Source organism: Patiria miniata, unplaced genomic scaffold (assembly GCF_015706575.1).
Source record: "Patiria miniata isolate m_02_andy unplaced genomic scaffold, ASM1570657v1 HiC_scaffold_6, whole genome shotgun sequence".
Taxonomy (NCBI): domain Eukaryota; kingdom Metazoa; phylum Echinodermata; class Asteroidea; order Valvatida; family Asterinidae; genus Patiria; species Patiria miniata.
This window is the reverse complement of record NW_024037073.1, coordinates 3,460,952-3,475,930: the sequence shown is the minus strand read 5'-3', so window position 1 is coordinate 3,475,930 and position 14,979 is coordinate 3,460,952. Positions and strand designations below refer to the sequence as shown.

General features: G+C 47.7%; 57 non-coding genes across 57 annotated transcripts; all 57 read left to right on the top strand.

Annotated features, from left to right (window-relative positions):
• The first annotated feature begins 59 nt into the window (after nucleotides 1–59).
• LOC119743724 lies at nucleotides 60–178 on the top strand. Its single transcript, XR_005273165.1, has one exon. It is a non-coding gene; the product is annotated as a 5S ribosomal RNA (ribosomal RNA).
• Nucleotides 179–325: 147 nt separating this feature from the next.
• On the top strand, nucleotides 326–444 carry LOC119743723. The gene has a single exon (XR_005273164.1). It is a non-coding gene; the product is annotated as a 5S ribosomal RNA (ribosomal RNA).
• A 147-nt stretch (nucleotides 445–591) lies between these two features.
• On the top strand, nucleotides 592–710 carry LOC119743722. Its single transcript, XR_005273163.1, has one exon. It is a non-coding gene; the product is annotated as a 5S ribosomal RNA (ribosomal RNA).
• Nucleotides 711–857: 147 nt separating this feature from the next.
• Nucleotides 858–976, top strand: LOC119743721. The gene has a single exon (XR_005273162.1). It is a non-coding gene; the product is annotated as a 5S ribosomal RNA (ribosomal RNA).
• Nucleotides 977–1,123: 147 nt separating this feature from the next.
• On the top strand, nucleotides 1,124–1,242 carry LOC119743720. Its single transcript, XR_005273161.1, has one exon. It is a non-coding gene; the product is annotated as a 5S ribosomal RNA (ribosomal RNA).
• Nucleotides 1,243–1,389: 147 nt separating this feature from the next.
• Nucleotides 1,390–1,508, top strand: LOC119743718. Its single transcript, XR_005273159.1, has one exon. It is a non-coding gene; the product is annotated as a 5S ribosomal RNA (ribosomal RNA).
• Nucleotides 1,509–1,655: 147 nt separating this feature from the next.
• Nucleotides 1,656–1,774, top strand: LOC119743717. Its single transcript, XR_005273158.1, has one exon. It is a non-coding gene; the product is annotated as a 5S ribosomal RNA (ribosomal RNA).
• A 147-nt stretch (nucleotides 1,775–1,921) lies between these two features.
• LOC119743715 lies at nucleotides 1,922–2,040 on the top strand. Its single transcript, XR_005273157.1, has one exon. It is a non-coding gene; the product is annotated as a 5S ribosomal RNA (ribosomal RNA).
• Nucleotides 2,041–2,186: 146 nt separating this feature from the next.
• On the top strand, nucleotides 2,187–2,305 carry LOC119743714. Its single transcript, XR_005273156.1, has one exon. It is a non-coding gene; the product is annotated as a 5S ribosomal RNA (ribosomal RNA).
• A 148-nt stretch (nucleotides 2,306–2,453) lies between these two features.
• Nucleotides 2,454–2,572, top strand: LOC119743713. Its single transcript, XR_005273155.1, has one exon. It is a non-coding gene; the product is annotated as a 5S ribosomal RNA (ribosomal RNA).
• Nucleotides 2,573–2,719: 147 nt separating this feature from the next.
• On the top strand, nucleotides 2,720–2,838 carry LOC119743712. The gene has a single exon (XR_005273154.1). It is a non-coding gene; the product is annotated as a 5S ribosomal RNA (ribosomal RNA).
• Nucleotides 2,839–2,985: 147 nt separating this feature from the next.
• On the top strand, nucleotides 2,986–3,104 carry LOC119743711. The gene has a single exon (XR_005273153.1). It is a non-coding gene; the product is annotated as a 5S ribosomal RNA (ribosomal RNA).
• A 145-nt stretch (nucleotides 3,105–3,249) lies between these two features.
• On the top strand, nucleotides 3,250–3,368 carry LOC119743710. Its single transcript, XR_005273152.1, has one exon. It is a non-coding gene; the product is annotated as a 5S ribosomal RNA (ribosomal RNA).
• A 147-nt stretch (nucleotides 3,369–3,515) lies between these two features.
• On the top strand, nucleotides 3,516–3,634 carry LOC119743709. Its single transcript, XR_005273151.1, has one exon. It is a non-coding gene; the product is annotated as a 5S ribosomal RNA (ribosomal RNA).
• A 148-nt stretch (nucleotides 3,635–3,782) lies between these two features.
• LOC119743708 lies at nucleotides 3,783–3,901 on the top strand. The gene has a single exon (XR_005273150.1). It is a non-coding gene; the product is annotated as a 5S ribosomal RNA (ribosomal RNA).
• A 147-nt stretch (nucleotides 3,902–4,048) lies between these two features.
• On the top strand, nucleotides 4,049–4,167 carry LOC119743706. The gene has a single exon (XR_005273148.1). It is a non-coding gene; the product is annotated as a 5S ribosomal RNA (ribosomal RNA).
• Nucleotides 4,168–4,314: 147 nt separating this feature from the next.
• Nucleotides 4,315–4,433, top strand: LOC119743705. Its single transcript, XR_005273147.1, has one exon. It is a non-coding gene; the product is annotated as a 5S ribosomal RNA (ribosomal RNA).
• A 147-nt stretch (nucleotides 4,434–4,580) lies between these two features.
• Nucleotides 4,581–4,699, top strand: LOC119743704. Its single transcript, XR_005273146.1, has one exon. It is a non-coding gene; the product is annotated as a 5S ribosomal RNA (ribosomal RNA).
• Nucleotides 4,700–4,846: 147 nt separating this feature from the next.
• LOC119743703 lies at nucleotides 4,847–4,965 on the top strand. The gene has a single exon (XR_005273145.1). It is a non-coding gene; the product is annotated as a 5S ribosomal RNA (ribosomal RNA).
• Nucleotides 4,966–5,112: 147 nt separating this feature from the next.
• Nucleotides 5,113–5,231, top strand: LOC119743702. The gene has a single exon (XR_005273144.1). It is a non-coding gene; the product is annotated as a 5S ribosomal RNA (ribosomal RNA).
• A 147-nt stretch (nucleotides 5,232–5,378) lies between these two features.
• LOC119743701 lies at nucleotides 5,379–5,497 on the top strand. Its single transcript, XR_005273143.1, has one exon. It is a non-coding gene; the product is annotated as a 5S ribosomal RNA (ribosomal RNA).
• Nucleotides 5,498–5,643: 146 nt separating this feature from the next.
• LOC119743700 lies at nucleotides 5,644–5,762 on the top strand. Its single transcript, XR_005273142.1, has one exon. It is a non-coding gene; the product is annotated as a 5S ribosomal RNA (ribosomal RNA).
• A 147-nt stretch (nucleotides 5,763–5,909) lies between these two features.
• On the top strand, nucleotides 5,910–6,028 carry LOC119743699. The gene has a single exon (XR_005273141.1). It is a non-coding gene; the product is annotated as a 5S ribosomal RNA (ribosomal RNA).
• A 146-nt stretch (nucleotides 6,029–6,174) lies between these two features.
• Nucleotides 6,175–6,293, top strand: LOC119743698. The gene has a single exon (XR_005273140.1). It is a non-coding gene; the product is annotated as a 5S ribosomal RNA (ribosomal RNA).
• Nucleotides 6,294–6,440: 147 nt separating this feature from the next.
• Nucleotides 6,441–6,559, top strand: LOC119743697. Its single transcript, XR_005273139.1, has one exon. It is a non-coding gene; the product is annotated as a 5S ribosomal RNA (ribosomal RNA).
• Nucleotides 6,560–6,706: 147 nt separating this feature from the next.
• On the top strand, nucleotides 6,707–6,825 carry LOC119743695. Its single transcript, XR_005273137.1, has one exon. It is a non-coding gene; the product is annotated as a 5S ribosomal RNA (ribosomal RNA).
• A 147-nt stretch (nucleotides 6,826–6,972) lies between these two features.
• On the top strand, nucleotides 6,973–7,091 carry LOC119743694. The gene has a single exon (XR_005273136.1). It is a non-coding gene; the product is annotated as a 5S ribosomal RNA (ribosomal RNA).
• A 147-nt stretch (nucleotides 7,092–7,238) lies between these two features.
• On the top strand, nucleotides 7,239–7,357 carry LOC119743693. The gene has a single exon (XR_005273135.1). It is a non-coding gene; the product is annotated as a 5S ribosomal RNA (ribosomal RNA).
• A 147-nt stretch (nucleotides 7,358–7,504) lies between these two features.
• LOC119743692 lies at nucleotides 7,505–7,623 on the top strand. Its single transcript, XR_005273134.1, has one exon. It is a non-coding gene; the product is annotated as a 5S ribosomal RNA (ribosomal RNA).
• Nucleotides 7,624–7,769: 146 nt separating this feature from the next.
• Nucleotides 7,770–7,888, top strand: LOC119743691. Its single transcript, XR_005273133.1, has one exon. It is a non-coding gene; the product is annotated as a 5S ribosomal RNA (ribosomal RNA).
• Nucleotides 7,889–8,035: 147 nt separating this feature from the next.
• On the top strand, nucleotides 8,036–8,154 carry LOC119743690. Its single transcript, XR_005273132.1, has one exon. It is a non-coding gene; the product is annotated as a 5S ribosomal RNA (ribosomal RNA).
• A 147-nt stretch (nucleotides 8,155–8,301) lies between these two features.
• On the top strand, nucleotides 8,302–8,420 carry LOC119743689. Its single transcript, XR_005273131.1, has one exon. It is a non-coding gene; the product is annotated as a 5S ribosomal RNA (ribosomal RNA).
• Nucleotides 8,421–8,567: 147 nt separating this feature from the next.
• On the top strand, nucleotides 8,568–8,686 carry LOC119743688. Its single transcript, XR_005273130.1, has one exon. It is a non-coding gene; the product is annotated as a 5S ribosomal RNA (ribosomal RNA).
• Nucleotides 8,687–8,831: 145 nt separating this feature from the next.
• LOC119743687 lies at nucleotides 8,832–8,950 on the top strand. The gene has a single exon (XR_005273129.1). It is a non-coding gene; the product is annotated as a 5S ribosomal RNA (ribosomal RNA).
• A 147-nt stretch (nucleotides 8,951–9,097) lies between these two features.
• Nucleotides 9,098–9,216, top strand: LOC119743686. Its single transcript, XR_005273128.1, has one exon. It is a non-coding gene; the product is annotated as a 5S ribosomal RNA (ribosomal RNA).
• Nucleotides 9,217–9,363: 147 nt separating this feature from the next.
• LOC119743683 lies at nucleotides 9,364–9,482 on the top strand. Its single transcript, XR_005273126.1, has one exon. It is a non-coding gene; the product is annotated as a 5S ribosomal RNA (ribosomal RNA).
• A 147-nt stretch (nucleotides 9,483–9,629) lies between these two features.
• LOC119743682 lies at nucleotides 9,630–9,748 on the top strand. The gene has a single exon (XR_005273125.1). It is a non-coding gene; the product is annotated as a 5S ribosomal RNA (ribosomal RNA).
• Nucleotides 9,749–9,895: 147 nt separating this feature from the next.
• On the top strand, nucleotides 9,896–10,014 carry LOC119743681. The gene has a single exon (XR_005273124.1). It is a non-coding gene; the product is annotated as a 5S ribosomal RNA (ribosomal RNA).
• A 147-nt stretch (nucleotides 10,015–10,161) lies between these two features.
• On the top strand, nucleotides 10,162–10,280 carry LOC119743680. Its single transcript, XR_005273123.1, has one exon. It is a non-coding gene; the product is annotated as a 5S ribosomal RNA (ribosomal RNA).
• Nucleotides 10,281–10,426: 146 nt separating this feature from the next.
• On the top strand, nucleotides 10,427–10,545 carry LOC119743679. Its single transcript, XR_005273122.1, has one exon. It is a non-coding gene; the product is annotated as a 5S ribosomal RNA (ribosomal RNA).
• Nucleotides 10,546–10,692: 147 nt separating this feature from the next.
• On the top strand, nucleotides 10,693–10,811 carry LOC119743678. The gene has a single exon (XR_005273121.1). It is a non-coding gene; the product is annotated as a 5S ribosomal RNA (ribosomal RNA).
• A 146-nt stretch (nucleotides 10,812–10,957) lies between these two features.
• On the top strand, nucleotides 10,958–11,076 carry LOC119743677. The gene has a single exon (XR_005273120.1). It is a non-coding gene; the product is annotated as a 5S ribosomal RNA (ribosomal RNA).
• Nucleotides 11,077–11,223: 147 nt separating this feature from the next.
• LOC119743676 lies at nucleotides 11,224–11,342 on the top strand. Its single transcript, XR_005273119.1, has one exon. It is a non-coding gene; the product is annotated as a 5S ribosomal RNA (ribosomal RNA).
• A 44-nt stretch (nucleotides 11,343–11,386) lies between these two features.
• On the top strand, nucleotides 11,387–11,505 carry LOC119744126. Its single transcript, XR_005273540.1, has one exon. It is a non-coding gene; the product is annotated as a 5S ribosomal RNA (ribosomal RNA).
• Nucleotides 11,506–11,652: 147 nt separating this feature from the next.
• On the top strand, nucleotides 11,653–11,771 carry LOC119743675. The gene has a single exon (XR_005273118.1). It is a non-coding gene; the product is annotated as a 5S ribosomal RNA (ribosomal RNA).
• A 147-nt stretch (nucleotides 11,772–11,918) lies between these two features.
• Nucleotides 11,919–12,037, top strand: LOC119743674. Its single transcript, XR_005273117.1, has one exon. It is a non-coding gene; the product is annotated as a 5S ribosomal RNA (ribosomal RNA).
• Nucleotides 12,038–12,184: 147 nt separating this feature from the next.
• Nucleotides 12,185–12,303, top strand: LOC119743672. The gene has a single exon (XR_005273115.1). It is a non-coding gene; the product is annotated as a 5S ribosomal RNA (ribosomal RNA).
• A 147-nt stretch (nucleotides 12,304–12,450) lies between these two features.
• Nucleotides 12,451–12,569, top strand: LOC119743671. The gene has a single exon (XR_005273114.1). It is a non-coding gene; the product is annotated as a 5S ribosomal RNA (ribosomal RNA).
• A 147-nt stretch (nucleotides 12,570–12,716) lies between these two features.
• On the top strand, nucleotides 12,717–12,835 carry LOC119743670. The gene has a single exon (XR_005273113.1). It is a non-coding gene; the product is annotated as a 5S ribosomal RNA (ribosomal RNA).
• A 147-nt stretch (nucleotides 12,836–12,982) lies between these two features.
• Nucleotides 12,983–13,101, top strand: LOC119743668. The gene has a single exon (XR_005273112.1). It is a non-coding gene; the product is annotated as a 5S ribosomal RNA (ribosomal RNA).
• Nucleotides 13,102–13,248: 147 nt separating this feature from the next.
• LOC119743667 lies at nucleotides 13,249–13,367 on the top strand. The gene has a single exon (XR_005273111.1). It is a non-coding gene; the product is annotated as a 5S ribosomal RNA (ribosomal RNA).
• Nucleotides 13,368–13,515: 148 nt separating this feature from the next.
• Nucleotides 13,516–13,634, top strand: LOC119743666. Its single transcript, XR_005273110.1, has one exon. It is a non-coding gene; the product is annotated as a 5S ribosomal RNA (ribosomal RNA).
• Nucleotides 13,635–13,782: 148 nt separating this feature from the next.
• Nucleotides 13,783–13,901, top strand: LOC119743665. Its single transcript, XR_005273109.1, has one exon. It is a non-coding gene; the product is annotated as a 5S ribosomal RNA (ribosomal RNA).
• A 146-nt stretch (nucleotides 13,902–14,047) lies between these two features.
• LOC119743664 lies at nucleotides 14,048–14,166 on the top strand. Its single transcript, XR_005273108.1, has one exon. It is a non-coding gene; the product is annotated as a 5S ribosomal RNA (ribosomal RNA).
• Nucleotides 14,167–14,313: 147 nt separating this feature from the next.
• LOC119743663 lies at nucleotides 14,314–14,432 on the top strand. The gene has a single exon (XR_005273107.1). It is a non-coding gene; the product is annotated as a 5S ribosomal RNA (ribosomal RNA).
• Nucleotides 14,433–14,579: 147 nt separating this feature from the next.
• LOC119743662 lies at nucleotides 14,580–14,698 on the top strand. Its single transcript, XR_005273106.1, has one exon. It is a non-coding gene; the product is annotated as a 5S ribosomal RNA (ribosomal RNA).
• Nucleotides 14,699–14,846: 148 nt separating this feature from the next.
• On the top strand, nucleotides 14,847–14,965 carry LOC119743660. The gene has a single exon (XR_005273104.1). It is a non-coding gene; the product is annotated as a 5S ribosomal RNA (ribosomal RNA).
• The last annotated feature ends 14 nt before the right edge of the window (nucleotides 14,966–14,979 follow it).

Sequence of the window (14,979 nt, the reverse complement as noted above, 5' to 3'; positions counted from 1 at the left end):
TTTTTTGGAACGGCGGCGGCCAAGTTTGGTTCAAAACTGGCTAAAAGAAAGTTTACATCGCCTACGACCATACTACGTTGAATACACCGGTTCTCGTCCGATCACCGAAGTTAAGCAACGTCGGGCTTGGTTAGTACTTGGATGGGAGACCGCCTGGGAATACCAGGTGTCGTAGGCTTTTTCTTTTTTGTCTGGGGGCGCTGTTAGTGCGTTGCAATATGGGGGGTTGGCCATTTTGGGGTTCAACATTTGTTTAGTTTTTTGGTTTTTTTGGAACGGCGGCGGCCAAGTTTGGTTCAAAACTGGCTAAAAGAAAGTTTACATCGCCTACGACCATACTACGTTGAATACACCGGTTCTCGTCCGATCACCGAAGTTAAGCAACGTCGGGCTTGGTTAGTACTTGGATGGGAGACCGCCTGGGAATACCAGGTGTCGTAGGCTTTTTCTTTTTTGTCTGGGGGCGCTGTTAGTGCGTTGCAATATGGGGGGTTGGCCATTTTGGGGTTCAACATTTGTTTAGTTTTTTGTTTTTTTTGGAACGGCGGCGGCCAAGTTTGGTTCAAAACTGGCTAAAAGAAAGTTTACATCGCCTACGACCATACTACGTTGAATACACCGGTTCTCGTCCGATCACCGAAGTTAAGCAACGTCGGGCTTGGTTAGTACTTGGATGGGAGACCGCCTGGGAATACCAGGTGTCGTAGGCTTTTTCTTTTTTGTCTGGGGGCGCTGTTAGTGCGTTGCAATATGGGGGGTTGGCCATTTTGGGGTTCAACATTTGTTTAGTTTTTTGGTTTTTTTGGAACGGCGGCGGCCAAGTTTGGTTCAAAACTGGCTAAAAGAAAGTTTACATCGCCTACGACCATACTACGTTGAATACACCGGTTCTCGTCCGATCACCGAAGTTAAGCAACGTCGGGCTTGGTTAGTACTTGGATGGGAGACCGCCTGGGAATACCAGGTGTCGTAGGCTTTTTCTTTTTTGTCTGGGGGCGCTGTTAGTGCGTTGCAATATGGGGGGTTGGCCATTTTGGGGTTCAACATTTGTTTAGTTTTTTGGTTTTTTTGGAACGGCGGCGGCCAAGTTTGGTTCAAAACTGGCTAAAAGAAAGTTTACATCGCCTACGACCATACTACGTTGAATACACCGGTTCTCGTCCGATCACCGAAGTTAAGCAACGTCGGGCTTGGTTAGTACTTGGATGGGAGACCGCCTGGGAATACCAGGTGTCGTAGGCTTTTTCTTTTTTGTCTGGGGGCGCTGTTAGTGCGTTGCAATATGGGGGGTTGGCCATTTTGGGGTTCAACATTTGTTTAGTTTTTTGGTTTTTTTGGAACGGCGGCGGCCAAGTTTGGTTCAAAACTGGCTAAAAGAAAGTTTACATCGCCTACGACCATACTACGTTGAATACACCGGTTCTCGTCCGATCACCGAAGTTAAGCAACGTCGGGCTTGGTTAGTACTTGGATGGGAGACCGCCTGGGAATACCAGGTGTCGTAGGCTTTTTCTTTTTTGTCTGGGGGCGCTGTTAGTGCGTTGCAATATGGGGGGTTGGCCATTTTGGGGTTCAACATTTGTTTAGTTTTTTGTTTTTTTTGGAACGGCGGCGGCCAAGTTTGGTTCAAAACTGGCTAAAAGAAAGTTTACATCGCCTACGACCATACTACGTTGAATACACCGGTTCTCGTCCGATCACCGAAGTTAAGCAACGTCGGGCTTGGTTAGTACTTGGATGGGAGACCGCCTGGGAATACCAGGTGTCGTAGGCTTTTTCTTTTTTGTCTGGGGGCGCTGTTAGTGCGTTGCAATATGGGGGGTTGGCCATTTTGGGGTTCAACATTTGTTTAGTTTTTGGTTTTTTTTGGAACGGCGGCGGCCAAGTTTGGTTCAAAACTGGCTAAAAGAAAGTTTACATCGCCTACGACCATACTACGTTGAATACACCGGTTCTCGTCCGATCACCGAAGTTAAGCAACGTCGGGCTTGGTTAGTACTTGGATGGGAGACCGCCTGGGAATACCAGGTGTCGTAGGCTTTTTCTTTTTTGTCTGGGGGCGCTGTTAGTGCGTTGCAATATGGGGGGTTGGCCATTTTGGGGTTCAACATTTGTTTAGTTTTTTTTTTTTTTGGAACGGCGGCGGCCAAGTTTGGTTCAAAACTGGCTAAAAGAAAGTTTACATCGCCTACGACCATACTACGTTGAATACACCGGTTCTCGTCCGATCACCGAAGTTAAGCAACGTCGGGCTTGGTTAGTACTTGGATGGGAGACCGCCTGGGAATACCAGGTGTCGTAGGCTTTTTCTTTTTTGTCTGGGGGCGCTGTTAGTGCGTTGCAATATGGGGGGTTGGCCATTTTGGGGTTCAACATTTGTTTAGTTTTTTGGTTTTTTTTGGAACGGCGGCGGCCAAGTTTGGTTCAAAACTGGCTAAAAGAAAGTTTACATCGCCTACGACCATACTACGTTGAATACACCGGTTCTCGTCCGATCACCGAAGTTAAGCAACGTCGGGCTTGGTTAGTACTTGGATGGGAGACCGCCTGGGAATACCAGGTGTCGTAGGCTTTTTCTTTTTTGTCTGGGGGCGCTGTTAGTGCGTTGCAATATGGGGGGTTGGCCATTTTGGGGTTCAACATTTGTTTAGTTTTTTGGTTTTTTTGGAACGGCGGCGGCCAAGTTTGGTTCAAAACTGGCTAAAAGAAAGTTTACATCGCCTACGACCATACTACGTTGAATACACCGGTTCTCGTCCGATCACCGAAGTTAAGCAACGTCGGGCTTGGTTAGTACTTGGATGGGAGACCGCCTGGGAATACCAGGTGTCGTAGGCTTTTTCTTTTTTGTCTGGGGGCGCTGTTAGTGCGTTGCAATATGGGGGGTTGGCCATTTTGGGGTTCAACATTTGTTTAGTTTTTTGGTTTTTTTGGAACGGCGGCGGCCAAGTTTGGTTCAAAACTGGCTAAAAGAAAGTTTACATCGCCTACGACCATACTACGTTGAATACACCGGTTCTCGTCCGATCACCGAAGTTAAGCAACGTCGGGCTTGGTTAGTACTTGGATGGGAGACCGCCTGGGAATACCAGGTGTCGTAGGCTTTTTCTTTTTTGTCTGGGGGCGCTGTTAGTGCGTTGCAATATGGGGGGTTGGCCATTTTGGGGTTCAACATTTGTTTAGTTTTTTTTTTTTTGGAACGGCGGCGGCCAAGTTTGGTTCAAAACTGGCTAAAAGAAAGTTTACATCGCCTACGACCATACTACGTTGAATACACCGGTTCTCGTCCGATCACCGAAGTTAAGCAACGTCGGGCTTGGTTAGTACTTGGATGGGAGACCGCCTGGGAATACCAGGTGTCGTAGGCTTTTTCTTTTTTGTCTGGGGGCGCTGTTAGTGCGTTGCAATATGGGGGGTTGGCCATTTTGGGGTTCAACATTTGTTTAGTTTTTTGGTTTTTTTGGAACGGCGGCGGCCAAGTTTGGTTCAAAACTGGCTAAAAGAAAGTTTACATCGCCTACGACCATACTACGTTGAATACACCGGTTCTCGTCCGATCACCGAAGTTAAGCAACGTCGGGCTTGGTTAGTACTTGGATGGGAGACCGCCTGGGAATACCAGGTGTCGTAGGCTTTTTCTTTTTTGTCTGGGGGCGCTGTTAGTGCGTTGCAATATGGGGGGTTGGCCATTTTGGGGTTCAACATTTGTTTAGTTTTTTGGTTTTTTTTGGAACGGCGGCGGCCAAGTTTGGTTCAAAACTGGCTAAAAGAAAGTTTACATCGCCTACGACCATACTACGTTGAATACACCGGTTCTCGTCCGATCACCGAAGTTAAGCAACGTCGGGCTTGGTTAGTACTTGGATGGGAGACCGCCTGGGAATACCAGGTGTCGTAGGCTTTTTCTTTTTTGTCTGGGGGCGCTGTTAGTGCGTTGCAATATGGGGGGTTGGCCATTTTGGGGTTCAACATTTGTTTAGTTTTTTGGTTTTTTTGGAACGGCGGCGGCCAAGTTTGGTTCAAAACTGGCTAAAAGAAAGTTTACATCGCCTACGACCATACTACGTTGAATACACCGGTTCTCGTCCGATCACCGAAGTTAAGCAACGTCGGGCTTGGTTAGTACTTGGATGGGAGACCGCCTGGGAATACCAGGTGTCGTAGGCTTTTTCTTTTTTGTCTGGGGGCGCTGTTAGTGCGTTGCAATATGGGGGGTTGGCCATTTTGGGGTTCAACATTTGTTTAGTTTTTTGGTTTTTTTGGAACGGCGGCGGCCAAGTTTGGTTCAAAACTGGCTAAAAGAAAGTTTACATCGCCTACGACCATACTACGTTGAATACACCGGTTCTCGTCCGATCACCGAAGTTAAGCAACGTCGGGCTTGGTTAGTACTTGGATGGGAGACCGCCTGGGAATACCAGGTGTCGTAGGCTTTTTCTTTTTTGTCTGGGGGCGCTGTTAGTGCGTTGCAATATGGGGGGTTGGCCATTTTGGGGTTCAACATTTGTTTAGTTTTTTGGTTTTTTTGGAACGGCGGCGGCCAAGTTTGGTTCAAAACTGGCTAAAAGAAAGTTTACATCGCCTACGACCATACTACGTTGAATACACCGGTTCTCGTCCGATCACCGAAGTTAAGCAACGTCGGGCTTGGTTAGTACTTGGATGGGAGACCGCCTGGGAATACCAGGTGTCGTAGGCTTTTTCTTTTTTGTCTGGGGGCGCTGTTAGTGCGTTGCAATATGGGGGGTTGGCCATTTTGGGGTTCAACATTTGTTTAGTTTTTTTGTTTTTTTGGAACGGCGGCGGCCAAGTTTGGTTCAAAACTGGCTAAAAGAAAGTTTACATCGCCTACGACCATACTACGTTGAATACACCGGTTCTCGTCCGATCACCGAAGTTAAGCAACGTCGGGCTTGGTTAGTACTTGGATGGGAGACCGCCTGGGAATACCAGGTGTCGTAGGCTTTTTCTTTTTTGTCTGGGGGCGCTGTTAGTGCGTTGCAATATGGGGGGTTGGCCATTTTGGGGTTCAACATTTGTTTAGTTTTTTGGTTTTTTTGGAACGGCGGCGGCCAAGTTTGGTTCAAAACTGGCTAAAAGAAAGTTTACATCGCCTACGACCATACTACGTTGAATACACCGGTTCTCGTCCGATCACCGAAGTTAAGCAACGTCGGGCTTGGTTAGTACTTGGATGGGAGACCGCCTGGGAATACCAGGTGTCGTAGGCTTTTTCTTTTTTGTCTGGGGGCGCTGTTAGTGCGTTGCAATATGGGGGGTTGGCCATTTTGGGGTTCAACATTTGTTTAGTTTTTTGGTTTTTTTGGAACGGCGGCGGCCAAGTTTGGTTCAAAACTGGCTAAAAGAAAGTTTACATCGCCTACGACCATACTACGTTGAATACACCGGTTCTCGTCCGATCACCGAAGTTAAGCAACGTCGGGCTTGGTTAGTACTTGGATGGGAGACCGCCTGGGAATACCAGGTGTCGTAGGCTTTTTCTTTTTTGTCTGGGGGCGCTGTTAGTGCGTTGCAATATGGGGGGTTGGCCATTTTGGGGTTCAACATTTGTTTAGTTTTTGGTTTTTTTGGAACGGCGGCGGCCAAGTTTGGTTCAAAACTGGCTAAAAGAAAGTTTACATCGCCTACGACCATACTACGTTGAATACACCGGTTCTCGTCCGATCACCGAAGTTAAGCAACGTCGGGCTTGGTTAGTACTTGGATGGGAGACCGCCTGGGAATACCAGGTGTCGTAGGCTTTTTCTTTTTTGTCTGGGGGCGCTGTTAGTGCGTTGCAATATGGGGGGTTGGCCATTTTGGGGTTCAACATTTGTTTAGTTTTTTTGTTTTTTTGGAACGGCGGCGGCCAAGTTTGGTTCAAAACTGGCTAAAAGAAAGTTTACATCGCCTACGACCATACTACGTTGAATACACCGGTTCTCGTCCGATCACCGAAGTTAAGCAACGTCGGGCTTGGTTAGTACTTGGATGGGAGACCGCCTGGGAATACCAGGTGTCGTAGGCTTTTTCTTTTTTGTCTGGGGGCGCTGTTAGTGCGTTGCAATATGGGGGGTTGGCCATTTTGGGGTTCAACATTTGTTTAGTTTTTTGTTTTTTTGGAACGGCGGCGGCCAAGTTTGGTTCAAAACTGGCTAAAAGAAAGTTTACATCGCCTACGACCATACTACGTTGAATACACCGGTTCTCGTCCGATCACCGAAGTTAAGCAACGTCGGGCTTGGTTAGTACTTGGATGGGAGACCGCCTGGGAATACCAGGTGTCGTAGGCTTTTTCTTTTTTGTCTGGGGGCGCTGTTAGTGCGTTGCAATATGGGGGGTTGGCCATTTTGGGGTTCAACATTTGTTTAGTTTTTGGTTTTTTTTGGAACGGCGGCGGCCAAGTTTGGTTCAAAACTGGCTAAAAGAAAGTTTACATCGCCTACGACCATACTACGTTGAATACACCGGTTCTCGTCCGATCACCGAAGTTAAGCAACGTCGGGCTTGGTTAGTACTTGGATGGGAGACCGCCTGGGAATACCAGGTGTCGTAGGCTTTTTCTTTTTTGTCTGGGGGCGCTGTTAGTGCGTTGCAATATGGGGGGTTGGCCATTTTGGGGTTCAACATTTGTTTAGTTTTTGTTTTTTTTTGGAACGGCGGCGGCCAAGTTTGGTTCAAAACTGGCTAAAAGAAAGTTTACATCGCCTACGACCATACTACGTTGAATACACCGGTTCTCGTCCGATCACCGAAGTTAAGCAACGTCGGGCTTGGTTAGTACTTGGATGGGAGACCGCCTGGGAATACCAGGTGTCGTAGGCTTTTTCTTTTTTGTCTGGGGGCGCTGTTAGTGCGTTGCAATATGGGGGGTTGGCCATTTTGGGGTTCAACATTTGTTTAGTTTTTGGTTTTTTTTGGAACGGCGGCGGCCAAGTTTGGTTCAAAACTGGCTAAAAGAAAGTTTACATCGCCTACGACCATACTACGTTGAATACACCGGTTCTCGTCCGATCACCGAAGTTAAGCAACGTCGGGCTTGGTTAGTACTTGGATGGGAGACCGCCTGGGAATACCAGGTGTCGTAGGCTTTTTCTTTTTTGTCTGGGGGCGCTGTTAGTGCGTTGCAATATGGGGGGTTGGCCATTTTGGGGTTCAACATTTGTTTAGTTTTTTGGTTTTTTTGGAACGGCGGCGGCCAAGTTTGGTTCAAAACTGGCTAAAAGAAAGTTTACATCGCCTACGACCATACTACGTTGAATACACCGGTTCTCGTCCGATCACCGAAGTTAAGCAACGTCGGGCTTGGTTAGTACTTGGATGGGAGACCGCCTGGGAATACCAGGTGTCGTAGGCTTTTTCTTTTTTGTCTGGGGGCGCTGTTAGTGCGTTGCAATATGGGGGGTTGGCCATTTTGGGGTTCAACATTTGTTTAGTTTTTTGGTTTTTTTGGAACGGCGGCGGCCAAGTTTGGTTCAAAACTGGCTAAAAGAAAGTTTACATCGCCTACGACCATACTACGTTGAATACACCGGTTCTCGTCCGATCACCGAAGTTAAGCAACGTCGGGCTTGGTTAGTACTTGGATGGGAGACCGCCTGGGAATACCAGGTGTCGTAGGCTTTTTCTTTTTTGTCTGGGGGCGCTGTTAGTGCGTTGCAATATGGGGGGTTGGCCATTTTGGGGTTCAACATTTGTTTAGTTTTTGGTTTTTTTGGAACGGCGGCGGCCAAGTTTGGTTCAAAACTGGCTAAAAGAAAGTTTACATCGCCTACGACCATACTACGTTGAATACACCGGTTCTCGTCCGATCACCGAAGTTAAGCAACGTCGGGCTTGGTTAGTACTTGGATGGGAGACCGCCTGGGAATACCAGGTGTCGTAGGCTTTTTCTTTTTTGTCTGGGGGCGCTGTTAGTGCGTTGCAATATGGGGGGTTGGCCATTTTGGGGTTCAACATTTGTTTAGTTTTTTGTTTTTTTTGGAACGGCGGCGGCCAAGTTTGGTTCAAAACTGGCTAAAAGAAAGTTTACATCGCCTACGACCATACTACGTTGAATACACCGGTTCTCGTCCGATCACCGAAGTTAAGCAACGTCGGGCTTGGTTAGTACTTGGATGGGAGACCGCCTGGGAATACCAGGTGTCGTAGGCTTTTTCTTTTTTGTCTGGGGGCGCTGTTAGTGCGTTGCAATATGGGGGGTTGGCCATTTTGGGGTTCAACATTTGTTTAGTTTTTTGTTTTTTTTGGAACGGCGGCGGCCAAGTTTGGTTCAAAACTGGCTAAAAGAAAGTTTACATCGCCTACGACCATACTACGTTGAATACACCGGTTCTCGTCCGATCACCGAAGTTAAGCAACGTCGGGCTTGGTTAGTACTTGGATGGGAGACCGCCTGGGAATACCAGGTGTCGTAGGCTTTTTCTTTTTTGTCTGGGGGCGCTGTTAGTGCGTTGCAATATGGGGGGTTGGCCATTTTGGGGTTCAACATTTGTTTAGTTTTTTGTTTTTTTTGGAACGGCGGCGGCCAAGTTTGGTTCAAAACTGGCTAAAAGAAAGTTTACATCGCCTACGACCATACTACGTTGAATACACCGGTTCTCGTCCGATCACCGAAGTTAAGCAACGTCGGGCTTGGTTAGTACTTGGATGGGAGACCGCCTGGGAATACCAGGTGTCGTAGGCTTTTTCTTTTTTGTCTGGGGGCGCTGTTAGTGCGTTGCAATATGGGGGGTTGGCCATTTTGGGGTTCAACATTTGTTTAGTTTTTTTTTTTTTGGAACGGCGGCGGCCAAGTTTGGTTCAAAACTGGCTAAAAGAAAGTTTACATCGCCTACGACCATACTACGTTGAATACACCGGTTCTCGTCCGATCACCGAAGTTAAGCAACGTCGGGCTTGGTTAGTACTTGGATGGGAGACCGCCTGGGAATACCAGGTGTCGTAGGCTTTTTCTTTTTTGTCTGGGGGCGCTGTTAGTGCGTTGCAATATGGGGGGTTGGCCATTTTGGGGTTCAACATTTGTTTAGTTTTTTGGTTTTTTTGGAACGGCGGCGGCCAAGTTTGGTTCAAAACTGGCTAAAAGAAAGTTTACATCGCCTACGACCATACTACGTTGAATACACCGGTTCTCGTCCGATCACCGAAGTTAAGCAACGTCGGGCTTGGTTAGTACTTGGATGGGAGACCGCCTGGGAATACCAGGTGTCGTAGGCTTTTTCTTTTTTGTCTGGGGGCGCTGTTAGTGCGTTGCAATATGGGGGGTTGGCCATTTTGGGGTTCAACATTTGTTTAGTTTTTTGGTTTTTTTGGAACGGCGGCGGCCAAGTTTGGTTCAAAACTGGCTAAAAGAAAGTTTACATCGCCTACGACCATACTACGTTGAATACACCGGTTCTCGTCCGATCACCGAAGTTAAGCAACGTCGGGCTTGGTTAGTACTTGGATGGGAGACCGCCTGGGAATACCAGGTGTCGTAGGCTTTTTCTTTTTTGTCTGGGGGCGCTGTTAGTGCGTTGCAATATGGGGGGTTGGCCATTTTGGGGTTCAACATTTGTTTAGTTTTTTGGTTTTTTTGGAACGGCGGCGGCCAAGTTTGGTTCAAAACTGGCTAAAAGAAAGTTTACATCGCCTACGACCATACTACGTTGAATACACCGGTTCTCGTCCGATCACCGAAGTTAAGCAACGTCGGGCTTGGTTAGTACTTGGATGGGAGACCGCCTGGGAATACCAGGTGTCGTAGGCTTTTTCTTTTTTGTCTGGGGGCGCTGTTAGTGCGTTGCAATATGGGGGGTTGGCCATTTTGGGGTTCAACATTTGTTTAGTTTTTTGTTTTTTTTGGAACGGCGGCGGCCAAGTTTGGTTCAAAACTGGCTAAAAGAAAGTTTACATCGCCTACGACCATACTACGTTGAATACACCGGTTCTCGTCCGATCACCGAAGTTAAGCAACGTCGGGCTTGGTTAGTACTTGGATGGGAGACCGCCTGGGAATACCAGGTGTCGTAGGCTTTTTCTTTTTTGTCTGGGGGCGCTGTTAGTGCGTTGCAATATGGGGGGTTGGCCATTTTGGGGTTCAACATTTGTTTAGTTTTTTGGTTTTTTTGGAACGGCGGCGGCCAAGTTTGGTTCAAAACTGGCTAAAAGAAAGTTTACATCGCCTACGACCATACTACGTTGAATACACCGGTTCTCGTCCGATCACCGAAGTTAAGCAACGTCGGGCTTGGTTAGTACTTGGATGGGAGACCGCCTGGGAATACCAGGTGTCGTAGGCTTTTTCTTTTTTGTCTGGGGGCGCTGTTAGTGCGTTGCAATATGGGGGGTTGGCCATTTTGGGGTTCAACATTTGTTTAGTTTTTTGTTTTTTTGGAACGGCGGCGGCCAAGTTTGGTTCAAAACTGGCTAAAAGAAAGTTTACATCGCCTACGACCATACTACGTTGAATACACCGGTTCTCGTCCGATCACCGAAGTTAAGCAACGTCGGGCTTGGTTAGTACTTGGATGGGAGACCGCCTGGGAATACCAGGTGTCGTAGGCTTTTTCTTTTTTGTCTGGGGGCGCTGTTAGTGCGTTGCAATATGGGGGGTTGGCCATTTTGGGGTTCAACATTTGTTTAGTTTTTTGGTTTTTTTGGAACGGCGGCGGCCAAGTTTGGTTCAAAACTGGCTAAAAGAAAGTTTACATCGCCTACGACCATACTACGTTGAATACACCGGTTCTCGTCCGATCACCGAAGTTAAGCAACGTCGGGCTTGGTTAGTACTTGGATGGGAGACCGCCTGGGAATACCAGGTGTCGTAGGCTTTTTCTTTTTTGTCTGGGGGCGCTGTTAGTGCGTTGCAATATGGGGGGTTGGCCATTTTGGGGTTCAACATTTGTTTAGTTTTTTTTTTTTTTGGAACGGCGGCGGCCAAGTTTGGTTCAAAACTGGCTAAAAGAAAGTTTACATCGCCTACGACCATACTACGTTGAATACACCGGTTCTCGTCCGATCACCGAAGTTAAGCAACGTCGGGCTTGGTTAGTACTTGGATGGGAGACCGCCTGGGAATACCAGGTGTCGTAGGCTTTTTCTTTTTTGTCTGGGGGCGCTGTTAGTGCGTTGCAATATGGGGGGTTGGCCATTTTGGGGTTCAACATTTGTTTAGTTTTTGGGTTTTTTTGGAACGGCGGCGGCCAAGTTTGGTTCAAAACTGGCTAAAAGAAAGTTTACATCGCCTACGACCATACTACGTTGAATACACCGGTTCTCGTCCGATCACCGAAGTTAAGCAACGTCGGGCTTGGTTAGTACTTGGATGGGAGACCGCCTGGGAATACCAGGTGTCGTAGGCTTTTTCTTTTTTGTCTGGGGGCGCTGTTAGTGCGTTGCAATATGGGGGGTTGGCCATACTACGTTGAATACACCGGTTCTCGTCCGATCACCGAAGTTAAGCAACGTCGGGCTTGGTTAGTACTTGGATGGGAGACCGCCTGGGAATACCAGGTGTCGTAGGCTTTTTCTTTTTTGTCTGGGGGCGCTGTTAGTGCGTTGCAATATGGGGGGTTGGCCATTTTGGGGTTCAACATTTGTTTAGTTTTTTGGTTTTTTTGGAACGGCGGCGGCCAAGTTTGGTTCAAAACTGGCTAAAAGAAAGTTTACATCGCCTACGACCATACTACGTTGAATACACCGGTTCTCGTCCGATCACCGAAGTTAAGCAACGTCGGGCTTGGTTAGTACTTGGATGGGAGACCGCCTGGGAATACCAGGTGTCGTAGGCTTTTTCTTTTTTGTCTGGGGGCGCTGTTAGTGCGTTGCAATATGGGGGGTTGGCCATTTTGGGGTTCAACATTTGTTTAGTTTTTTGGTTTTTTTGGAACGGCGGCGGCCAAGTTTGGTTCAAAACTGGCTAAAAGAAAGTTTACATCGCCTACGACCATACTACGTTGAATACACCGGTTCTCGTCCGATCACCGAAGTTAAGCAACGTCGGGCTTGGTTAGTACTTGGATGGGAGACCGCCTGGGAATACCAGGTGTCGTAGGCTTTTTCTTTTTTGTCTGGGGGCGCTGTTAGTGCGTTGCAATATGGGGGGTTGGCCATTTTGGGGTTCAACATTTGTTTAGTTTTTTGGTTTTTTTGGAACGGCGGCGGCCAAGTTTGGTTCAAAACTGGCTAAAAGAAAGTTTACATCGCCTACGACCATACTACGTTGAATACACCGGTTCTCGTCCGATCACCGAAGTTAAGCAACGTCGGGCTTGGTTAGTACTTGGATGGGAGACCGCCTGGGAATACCAGGTGTCGTAGGCTTTTTCTTTTTTGTCTGGGGGCGCTGTTAGTGCGTTGCAATATGGGGGGTTGGCCATTTTGGGGTTCAACATTTGTTTAGTTTTTGGTTTTTTTTGGAACGGCGGCGGCCAAGTTTGGTTCAAAACTGGCTAAAAGAAAGTTTACATCGCCTACGACCATACTACGTTGAATACACCGGTTCTCGTCCGATCACCGAAGTTAAGCAACGTCGGGCTTGGTTAGTACTTGGATGGGAGACCGCCTGGGAATACCAGGTGTCGTAGGCTTTTTCTTTTTTGTCTGGGGGCGCTGTTAGTGCGTTGCAATATGGGGGGTTGGCCATTTTGGGGTTCAACATTTGTTTAGTTTTTTGGTTTTTTTGGAACGGCGGCGGCCAAGTTTGGTTCAAAACTGGCTAAAAGAAAGTTTACATCGCCTACGACCATACTACGTTGAATACACCGGTTCTCGTCCGATCACCGAAGTTAAGCAACGTCGGGCTTGGTTAGTACTTGGATGGGAGACCGCCTGGGAATACCAGGTGTCGTAGGCTTTTTCTTTTTTGTCTGGGGGCGCTGTTAGTGCGTTGCAATATGGGGGGTTGGCCATTTTGGGGTTCAACATTTGTTTAGTTTTTTGGTTTTTTTGGAACGGCGGCGGCCAAGTTTGGTTCAAAACTGGCTAAAAGAAAGTTTACATCGCCTACGACCATACTACGTTGAATACACCGGTTCTCGTCCGATCACCGAAGTTAAGCAACGTCGGGCTTGGTTAGTACTTGGATGGGAGACCGCCTGGGAATACCAGGTGTCGTAGGCTTTTTCTTTTTTGTCTGGGGGCGCTGTTAGTGCGTTGCAATATGGGGGGTTGGCCATTTTGGGGTTCAACATTTGTTTAGTTTTTGGTTTTTTTTGGAACGGCGGCGGCCAAGTTTGGTTCAAAACTGGCTAAAAGAAAGTTTACATCGCCTACGACCATACTACGTTGAATACACCGGTTCTCGTCCGATCACCGAAGTTAAGCAACGTCGGGCTTGGTTAGTACTTGGATGGGAGACCGCCTGGGAATACCAGGTGTCGTAGGCTTTTTCTTTTTTGTCTGGGGGCGCTGTTAGTGCGTTGCAATATGGGGGGTTGGCCATTTTGGGGTTCAACATTTGTTTAGTTTTTTGGTTTTTTTTGGAACGGCGGCGGCCAAGTTTGGTTCAAAACTGGCTAAAAGAAAGTTTACATCGCCTACGACCATACTACGTTGAATACACCGGTTCTCGTCCGATCACCGAAGTTAAGCAACGTCGGGCTTGGTTAGTACTTGGATGGGAGACCGCCTGGGAATACCAGGTGTCGTAGGCTTTTTCTTTTTTGTCTGGGGGCGCTGTTAGTGCGTTGCAATATGGGGGGTTGGCCATTTTGGGGTTCAACATTTGTTTAGTTTTTTGGTTTTTTTTGGAACGGCGGCGGCCAAGTTTGGTTCAAAACTGGCTAAAAGAAAGTTTACATCGCCTACGACCATACTACGTTGAATACACCGGTTCTCGTCCGATCACCGAAGTTAAGCAACGTCGGGCTTGGTTAGTACTTGGATGGGAGACCGCCTGGGAATACCAGGTGTCGTAGGCTTTTTCTTTTTTGTCTGGGGGCGCTGTTAGTGCGTTGCAATATGGGGGGTTGGCCATTTTGGGGTTCAACATTTGTTTAGTTTTTGGTTTTTTTGGAACGGCGGCGGCCAAGTTTGGTTCAAAACTGGCTAAAAGAAAGTTTACATCGCCTACGACCATACTACGTTGAATACACCGGTTCTCGTCCGATCACCGAAGTTAAGCAACGTCGGGCTTGGTTAGTACTTGGATGGGAGACCGCCTGGGAATACCAGGTGTCGTAGGCTTTTTCTTTTTTGTCTGGGGGCGCTGTTAGTGCGTTGCAATATGGGGGGTTGGCCATTTTGGGGTTCAACATTTGTTTAGTTTTTTGGTTTTTTTGGAACGGCGGCGGCCAAGTTTGGTTCAAAACTGGCTAAAAGAAAGTTTACATCGCCTACGACCATACTACGTTGAATACACCGGTTCTCGTCCGATCACCGAAGTTAAGCAACGTCGGGCTTGGTTAGTACTTGGATGGGAGACCGCCTGGGAATACCAGGTGTCGTAGGCTTTTTCTTTTTTGTCTGGGGGCGCTGTTAGTGCGTTGCAATATGGGGGGTTGGCCATTTTGGGGTTCAACATTTGTTTAGTTTTTTGTTTTTTTTGGAACGGCGGCGGCCAAGTTTGGTTCAAAACTGGCTAAAAGAAAGTTTACATCGCCTACGACCATACTACGTTGAATACACCGGTTCTCGTCCGATCACCGAAGTTAAGCAACGTCGGGCTTGGTTAGTACTTGGATGGGAGACCGCCTGGGAATACCAGGTGTCGTAGGCTTTTTCTTTTTTGTCTGGGGGCGCTGTTAGTGCGTTGCAATATGGGGGGTTGGCCATTTTGGGGTTCAACATTTGTTTAGTTTTTTTGTTTTTTTTGGAACGGCGGCGGCCAAGTTTGGTTCAAAACTGGCTAAAAGAAAGTTTACATCGCCTACGACCATACTACGTTGAATACACCGGTTCTCGTCCGATCACCGAAGTTAAGCAACGTCGGGCTTGGTTAGTACTTGGATGGGAGACCGCCTGGGAATACCAGGTGTCGTAGGCTTTTTCTTTTTTGTC